The sequence below is a fragment of the Dioscorea cayenensis genome, chromosome 16 (assembly GCF_009730915.1).
Source record: "Dioscorea cayenensis subsp. rotundata cultivar TDr96_F1 chromosome 16, TDr96_F1_v2_PseudoChromosome.rev07_lg8_w22 25.fasta, whole genome shotgun sequence".
Taxonomy (NCBI): Eukaryota; Viridiplantae; Streptophyta; class Magnoliopsida; order Dioscoreales; family Dioscoreaceae; genus Dioscorea; species Dioscorea cayenensis.
The window spans coordinates 8380305-8389927 of record NC_052486.1 but is presented as its reverse complement, the minus strand read 5'-3'; the positions used below and the strand labels follow the sequence as shown (position 1 = coordinate 8389927).

The 9623-nt window shown below is 33.6% G+C and overlaps 1 long non-coding RNA gene across 1 annotated transcript; it reads left to right on the top strand.

Annotated features, from left to right (window-relative positions):
• The first annotated feature begins 919 nt into the window (after positions 1 to 919).
• Positions 920 to 4571, top strand: LOC120279662. The gene is made up of 4 exons (XR_005541977.1): positions 920 to 1017; positions 1302 to 1369; positions 2616 to 2727; positions 4449 to 4571. It is a non-coding gene; the product is annotated as an uncharacterized LOC120279662 (long non-coding RNA).
• The last annotated feature ends 5052 nt before the right edge of the window (positions 4572 to 9623 follow it).

Sequence of the window (9623 nt, the reverse complement as noted above, 5' to 3'; positions counted from 1 at the left end):
ATTTTTAAAACTGAAACCATATCAAATGAAAGGGGAATTGTACATTATAAATATTACACAAATCATAACAATCGAAAAAACTATTCTGATAGTGTATACAGACGAAAGCGCAAAACAACACAAAACCCTAGCCGATAAATCTCCCAGCAGACTAACAAAACCCCAGCAGAGAAATCCCACCGCAGACTTCAATATCTTCCAATAAAAACAGGAGCACAAAACAAAACCGAAAAATCTTTCTTTGTAACAGAACAGTTAACATAAAACCATACTCAATACCTTAGTTTGCAAACTGATGAAATGCCAACTACTTGCTGGGGGACTTCTCCTTCGAGATCTTTGGTGGAAAGGAAAAAAAGTCAGCAATTACGAGGCTGCGCCGTAGAGACAACTCGGAGACGACTTGAAATGGTTTTAGCGAAAACTCTAGTTGAGAAAAAAATAAGTAGAAGGCTCCGATAGAATTCATCTCTTGGGGTTACCCTCACGAAACCCCCCACTTCCTCTCATACTGCTGAAATGGTGCAGATCACGACTCCCCATGCAAGGGCATTTTTGTCCATAAAATTTTAAAATAACACCGTTGACATCAGTTACATGCTTTGGGGTGTTGAAAAGCATGGAAATAAAAAGGAAGGGGTTTTTGGGGAGTGCAAAACTAACAGGGTGTTTTGGCAATAATGCAAACTTAGAGGGTGTTTTTGGCAATTTCCACTAAAACATATCAAAAGAGAAGATGAGCTACCTGCTTCTTCAGCCTTACGAAGAGCCATCTCGCCATTGATATCCACACTTGAGCTCAATCCCTTCATTAATCTCTCCTCAGAAAGAGAAAGAGTGTCAAATAAAGAAGAAGAAGAAGAAGAAGAAGAAGAAGAAGAAGAAGAAGAAGAAGAAGAAGAAGAAGAAAAATGAAGAACAGGGATCTCGTGGATTTTTGAACTTTCGGAGATTTCTATTGTTTCTTCGGCCCTTGACACCGTCTCGAGCATCTGATTTTGAGATATAGGAAATTTGGTTAGGGTTTATATTTTTCTTTTCTCCTTCTGATTTTTAGTGTTATTCGTTGTTCTAGTAGTGCTTGAAATGAAATCCGTTGGTGCAAACATGGATTAGGGCTGTCCCGTTCTAGTATATTTGAGGAGTTCGATCATTAAGGGAATTTTAGGGTTCTAGAAGTTCAGAAATTAGGGCATTTGATTGAAGAAGGTGTACTGATTCTTTATTATAAACTATTAATTGTGGCTTTTGATCTTGTTTTGGTTGGCATTTGCCTTTTCAACCACTATTTGGAGGTGCAGAGGATGGAACTGTTTCCTGATTGCCAGATCCAGTTTGCTAAGGTCAAACGCCATGGGAGCTGATGCTGGTGAGCTTCCATCTTTTATTTTTCAGTATATATATGAAGCTTGATTACTTGTAGAATCATCATTAATTGCATTTCCACATCCAAGTTTTAAGAGTTTATCTTGAAGTATTATTATAAGCATATTCTCTTTTTTTTCTTCTCCTTTTCTTTTTCTTTTTCCCTTTTTTGGTAAGAAAATTTAGGTTGTGTTTTTGATGTTTGAGTTATAACGCTAATTTATTTTTTTAATTTAATAAGACTTATTTGATTTTGGTATAGATTTGCAAGCTTGAGAGCTTATGAGCTTCTTGTATTCATTAGCATGTTATTAAATTATGAAGCAATTAAGTAATCTTTGTTGATCAGCACATGTAACAATTGGTCTGAAACCAAATTGGCCTTTCGCTTCATTCGCACATTTCCCTGAATGTAATTTCCTTTATTTTTGTTCGTTATCTAATTCCTATATGTTTCTTTTATAGGATGCCATAGAGAAAGGAGAAAAACAACCAAACCTGACAAAACATTATTCATATCTGCAGTTTTTTAGCTGGATTTTGTGTTCAATCTGCTCAAGTTTATCTGTTGGCTGATTCAATTTGTTTGAATGTCTCATGAGATCCCCTTTTTAGGGCTTTTTAGGGGGCTCTTAAAATATCATTGAAGTATCTTGACTCTTATCATTCTTAGTATCTATGAGATTATCTATGTCTACCATTCAAGTATTCTGCGGTTCTTCATTATAGCATGTTCAAGTATCTGGTCTTTTTATTGGAACACATATTTAAAATTTAGGTTTAATTGTTTAAAGCACGTCATTGAACTTCATTGTGTTGCATATATCATGTTAATCTGCAAAATGGTGAGAATTAGCCCGGTTAATCTTTAGAAATTGTTACCTTATTCAACAGATCTAACCCAATCCCATTATGATTTGTTTTGCCAAGCCCAATTGTCCCAATCTGATCCTATTAATTTCTTGATAGAACATGCTTATGAATCAACTCAATCTGGCCTTTCCTGAACTATCTATATTAACCTAGATTATGTTATGTTTTGTGGTTCATTACTTCTGGTTTGTATCATCCCATTTATTCTGGATAAAATTTCCACAAATCTGTATTTCTTACAGCAATCTGTGGATAATTTAGATTCTTTTATTCATGCCTAGTGTTCCTTATGCCAAATTTGCATGTACCCTGCTGTATGCGGCCATTTTCACTTTTTGCAAGATGTATTCATCTTCTCAGGATTCTTATTTTCCTAGGTTGATTGAGCAAAGCTAGAGTGAAAACCCTGCTGAGAGACCAACTTTCAGAGAAATAATAGACATGCTGACTTATGTTCAAAAGCAGATTGCTCATAAGAAGCGATGGACGGTAAATTTCTTTCATGTATGTTTTGAAAAATGCCTTTTCTATTTTATGAACAGTGATTGATACTATTCTCAGAAACATAATATTGGTGGCTGCTATGATTTGGGCTGCTTCTATGTGGGTAGGGTTGCCAATTAGGTTCACGCTTAACATACTTATTTACTGTAGGAGCTCTTTGGTATTATTATATTATGCTACAGATCTTCGCTTTGCAGGATTCAGATGCTATATGTAAAATAGCATACATTATACACTTGATTACAAACACTAACTTACAAATAGAAAAGCATGTCATTTAATTTTTAGACATTCCGTTTTGGCAATGATAACGTTTATAGATAGGTAGCTATACTCAATTTCACTTTGAGCAGCTTTGTTTTTACCACAATCTCTATTTGGATTTACCTTAGAAGGGGCACCTTGCTTGTACCTTGCTTTTTATGTACAGCGAGACTTACTGATATTTTGTTTGTCTCCTGCATTAATCAGATTAGACCTCATAAATGGTTTCAGAACATAGAGAATTGTATAATTTTGTTTTAAAAAAAAATCTTGCTATATGTATAGTAGAAATTAAGATTGTGTTTGGGTGTAAACTTGGCTTGATGGAAAGGGGAATTTGGGATGAGCTAGTGATCTTGATGATTCTATTAAATTCAAGCTAACTGTTATCTAAAATAATTTATTGCTAATTGTGACATACACAGGATATAGACGTTATCACTTATATCTTAATATAGTAACAACAAATTCATATTTCGAGTGCTTTTATTCCTTTTCTCTCGATGAATTTATTCTTTAAAAAAAATATTTATGAAGTGGGCTTGTGTGCATGCATGACAAAAGGGATGAGGCCAGATGTTTCAGGCCATGATTGCCTTATTACTGCCCACTGCCCAAACAAGGAAATGGTGAACAAACAACAACCATTCATTATTAACTAATAACATAAAAGGTTGGGAAAGAAATAAAGAAACGTAAGATCACACACCATTGGTAGTGCCTGGATTGGCAAATACCATTTTTTAAAATCACAAACCTGGAACCTGATAAAGAGTCTTTGTCATGCATGCATTAAGGATCTACTCTGTTAGTCTATTCTAGTTCGTGTATTTTTCTTAAGTTTGTAACCATCCACTGTGCACTACATTCTTCAACACCCAACATGCTTGATTAATGAGAAAGAAATATTCATCCTTTATGCTTATCGGTAACGTGTTAGCATCAAAGTGCTTTTGGAGAACAAGATGAACATCCATGATAAAATTTTAAGTGGTGTGATAATATTTTCATTTTCAAGCTGTAGACGGTAGGATGGGTTGTATTCTGTAGATTATTCTCTATCGTTCCAAATTTCATATTTGAATTTGTCATTAACAAGATGCTTTAATAGAGTATCTGCAACATTGAATAATATTCAATAGATAGATCTTGCAAAATCTCTTTTATTATTCTTTGATAGTATTGTTTGTGAAGGTGCCAGTTTTGTACACGAGTAACTAGTGTCTAGCTTCTTTGGCAAACCAGTTTTCTAATATATACATTTGTGCCGCTCAATATTGATAATTTTGATCTTCTGTGATTTGAAATAAGTTGTTAGTGGCTTAGCTAGTGTTGACAATTGAATAGTTCGTTTATACTAACCAATTCAATTTTTTATCATGTTCGATATTGGAAGCCACTTGTTACCTTTATCATCTATAACAGATCATTTCTATTTTTAGGATGTCACAATGAAGATCATATCATTTTCTCAGCAAGGGCCTTGGGCTATTTCTATTTTATCAGCTAATGGTGTCATTTCAAATGTTACACTTCGCCAACCTGATTCTTCTGGTGGTACATTGATTTATAAGGTATGATAACTTGCTTTATTTCTTTTTCTCTTGCCAGGGTTATGATATTTGAATTTGAGCAGTTGTACAACTGTGGGCCCTAGCTTTTTTATCCCCATTTATTTGTAAAAAAAAAAACATCTCAACAGGATTCATGGCCTTCTTTTTCCCAAGCAAAACCCTTTAATTAACCCTTGTATTAAGCCTTGTTTGGTGGAATTTTTGTTGCCATCTTGTTGGTTGCATGTTGAGCAAAGACATTAGCCGCCCCACTCCCCATCTTCTACCCATTTTCTAGAGAGAGAGAGAGATGTAATTCCGGTACCGAAAAACCTTCGACCTCCGCACCTCCTGGCGAGCATTGGAGGCAACTAAGAAAGTTCTCCATATTAGATCTCTTTAGCAAGAAGAGAGTGCAGTCCTTTAAGAGAGTGAGAGTAGATGGAGTGCATGTCTTGTTCTAAACTAAGGCATTCTTTCTCTCAAGATGCAAATCCATTGGCGATCTAGTGAGATGCTTTTCTACATGAGTATTTCTATCGCCGGAAGTTAAACTTCGGCAAGAGATCTTCTCAAGATGGGGAATGTAAAAGAATGCTTGGGTTTCTTGAAAGCTTGTGACCCGAATAGCCCGGAGTTGGTCGCCACTTTTCTCTTTAAACCTACCTTCAAGAGAAACCTTGCTTCTCTCCTTAATGGCTGCCACCTTGATAGTGTAGTTCCTCTTACTCATCTCACCAAGTAAGTCTTCCTTCTACTTGATTGTATTGCCCTTTAACATGTTGTTGCTCTTATTTTTAGTGCCCTTTCATTTCTTGCATATATGTTGGAAAGTGTTAAGTTTTCAGGTTGGTATTTTAAGTGATGACAATATCCTTATGATGGTTGGTTTCCATGCTAGCTTGTTGGTACACATGCTCAAGATTTGGTGGTGCAACCTTAAGTCTTTCTACACTCTTAAACTTATGTGTAAATCCCAAGTTCCAACCATTCATGGGTTTATAGCTAATGTTTATGTATGGGCATGCTTAAGTTTTAAGCCTTAAATTTGAGAGTGGGTTAAAGGCATCCTCTTTATATTTGGCTTGTTTTGGTGTTGTAGTATGGTACTTTAAACATATATGTATATATATATATATATACTCTCACTGGTGTTATCATGTCCTTTATTATTTTGGAATCATGATCTTTGGTTCTCATTAGTCATGTTCAATTTGAAGTTCTCTTTCATGGTAGTGAACCTTTATAAACATGCATGCCTTATGTTACCACATCCCAACAAAGGAGTGTATTTTTGAAACTCTTGGATTATGATGATCAGTTTTGTTACACTTGATGAGAATTTCATGTATGTTGGAACTTCATTTAGGAGTATTTATTGAGACTTTAGAATTGGTTTCATGTCCCTAGGATTTTGATGAGGTTTGAGTTGGAGTTTGGATGAGTTGGAGTTTGATGAGTAGCATGTAACTAATCCACACCCATTATTGTGACAAGCTTTAATTGCAAAATTTTTGATATTGTTTGGATTATCAAGTTGGGTATGTTTGGAAACTTTACATTATTATTTCAGTGATTCTTGATATTTGAATTGTGGATATGTCGAAAAATCTGAACTTAGCCTACAAAACAATTTGTTATGAATTTTGTAAGAAATCCATTGGTAAAATTTCGTATTTTGAGATTATAAAATTTCTGAAATTTTGTAAGGGCCTTATTTAGATTTTAATTATTTCCTATCTATGCTTAACTATTTGAGGAATATAAGTATTTCCTTATTTAATTGTTTATTGATTATTTGATTAACATTGATTTTATACTCAGTATTTTAAATTATTATTTTTGCTTTGGTTAACAGTGGATGTTTGAAGGTTTTAAATTTTTTTTATCTTTTTATTGTCCCTAAAGCGTATTTTTGAATTTTATCAATATTTCTAAGTATATGTCAGCCTGGAAAATTTTAGAAAATTTTGAACTTGTACGCTGCAAATATTTTGTATCTGAATGTTTTGGTCTCCAAATGAACGATATGCAACCCTATCAGTGGAGGGTTAAACCCTGACCTTGTCGACAAGTAGTTTTGGGAAAATGAGACTGCAGTTTCGCACCGTGTTCGTTCGGTGAAATAATCAACGGCCACCTGGTATTCAGTCTCGGGTCACCGAGGGTAAATAAATGATTTCTGTTATTTTGGGCTCGGGTCTGTCACCGAGGATAAAGTGAATTTGGAGACATACTCTCGATTTTGTTATCTATGCTTTTATCCTTTGGTTTTGATAATGCTATTTGGTGCTATTGACTTTTGTACAAATTTCATATTCGCATTCCTGGTTTTCAAAATTTTGGTGAACGACTTACTTGGAAATATTCTTTTATTAGAATATTATACTCTGTATTTTGTTAATTTGTGAATTCAGAGACTTGTGCTATTCTGAAAATCCGGTATACTTGAAAAGTTACTTTTGTGATTTCTGATTTAGTCTATGGTTTGGAAACTTATGCTCATATTTAGAAAATTTTCTATATTTTTGATTTAAAACATAGAATCTAGTATTCTTTTGATTACAGTATTCTTAAATAGCGGTATTACTTGAGAACTATACCTCTGTTGAATTACATATTTTGTATTAGTTTAAACTATGTTTAAACTTTGAATTATTCTTTATATCTGAATTCGAGATTTATAAACCCTGTTGTTTTAAAACAATTTCTGGATTACTTAATGGGCTAGTGAGCTCATGGATTTGTTTTAAATCCTTTTCAGATCAAGAGTGGTAGACCGTGGTGGATCTTGAAAGACTGCCTATAGATGTTGCTTGTCCTGTTGTAAAATTGTAGTCCTTGTCATTGTCTATCACTATGTTCCTGTATTTTGTACTTTATATACTTCTTGTATCTTGGATTGTGTACTTTGTAGAGTCTGTAATCCTGTAACCCAGTTGGCTTGTTATAGTTTTGTTTGTCCTAAATCAGGTTCTGAGGCCTTGCAGGTCTACTTGGTTCACGCCTTGTGGATCTGCGGCCTTTATGTATACAATCTAATTATTAGAGCATTTCTGCATGCACATGCAAATCACGTCCTTTATGTTGTAGTTTGCTGAAATTCTATCTTTTTTTTTGTGACAAAATTATACAATTGTCATGGCAACATTATAGCGCACCCTCTTATATTTGTACACATTTCATTGAAGACTACAGTAATTAAGTAGTATATAGGCAAACCTATCTCTTTTAGTAAGACTTGTGAGGTGGGAGATGGACATTGACTATATTGACAAGATTTTTAAAATGAGATAATTTTGGTAATGTAGAATAACATGTAATTTGATAAACTCTGGTTTATCCAGACATTTGGTTAAGTTATTCTTGCTACTGTGTTATGTTTGGCATTTCAAGACTGTTGATGTTTGATATTTTTAACTTTTTAATAACTTTGTGAATAATTCATTGATACCTTTTTCTGTTCCTATGATGATTTTTTTTTTATTCTGAATTATTTGCAGTTATTGTTTAATGTTTCATGATTTTCCAATTACTGTTGAACTATTAATACAGGTCTCTTCTCATTGCATCTCGATCTCTTGTTTGTATGGTGACTCTGCAAGGGTTTGTTGACTCAAACTGAAAACTTATATGTATTCACGAACTATTTTAGTTTCTATACTTGTAATAATGAGCTTAATAAAATACAGCTACAAATTTCTCCACTAAACTTGATAAAGTATAAACTTGATAAAGCTTATGACACCTTTGTAGATCAGAATAATGAAATTAATTTTTTTTTGTATCTTCACTTTTAATTCTGAGGAAAAAAAAGATTTTTTGTTTTTAACAAAAAATATTAGAATATTATGTTCCTTCTAGAAACCGTATGAGAACACTTTAACAAGTGTCAAGCTTAGAATTTTTTTTTTTAATAAAGAGCAAAAAGCTTGAAGAAAAACAAAAACAAACAAAACACATTAAAAGCTTAGGCTAGTAAAAGCATCAAAACACACTAAAAACTTATATTATATTGAGCGATTATTATTTTAGATAATCTAAGAGTCTTTCTGGAGAGTTTATTTATTTATTTATTTATTTTCGTGATTATGCTATTTTTGGTTACCACCCACCCATTTGCTGGTGTGCCATAATTCTCTATCAATTTCTTTCTGTCTATTCTGCCTTGTTTTTCCTGTACATGAAAGTCTAACCATTTCCCTTGTTGCTGCAGTTTTATTTGCATATCGCGAGATTTGATGGGCCGAAAATAGTTGAGTTCTCAATTGTTTGTTGGTAAAGAGAAGGTATCACCTCTTTCCTGTGAAAATCATATTTGTTTTTTGCTTTCTTAATTGCTAAATTGCATGATGTATTTCTTAAAAGGATCTCATTAACAAACTATTGCACAAGTGAGCTATATAATTGAACCAGTTATTGATGTTTGAAATAGTTATTCTAATGGGTCAACTGTACATTTTTAGTTGATATTAGCTAACAACTTAGCTTTTATATGACCATTTTATTCTCATTTTTTGTTTATTTTTTAGTTAATGAATTTAAGAGCTAATAATGAGTGTGTTGACTGATTTTTCATTTTTGACACAGAACTATTAGTAACATGTCTGCAAATAGGAGTTGGATGTATACTAGGCTTAAGGATGGACTTTTGAATCCCAATTTCTTGCGAGGAATAAATGAGTTCATCGATTTCGCAAAAATGCATCCAGAGTGTATGGATGGTATCAAAATTAAGTGCCCATGTAATCATCGCAAGTGCCAAAATCGAGCTTTTCACATGGAAGACACCGTTAGATATCATCTTATGAAGTATGGATTTGTACCGTACTACTATTTGTGGGTTCTCCATGGAGAACCTTCTATGTTTGATAGTAGTACTCATGGACAAGATGTGGGAAATGAATCAGTTTTGGATGTTGAACCACTATCGCAAAATCTATGCCAACAAATGATCATTGACGTTACAGGTCCTGATTTCTCTCATATTAATACAGAGGAACCTCCAAATGCAGCGGCTCAAAAATTGTTTGAAATACTAAGAGCTTCTAACCAGGAGGTGTG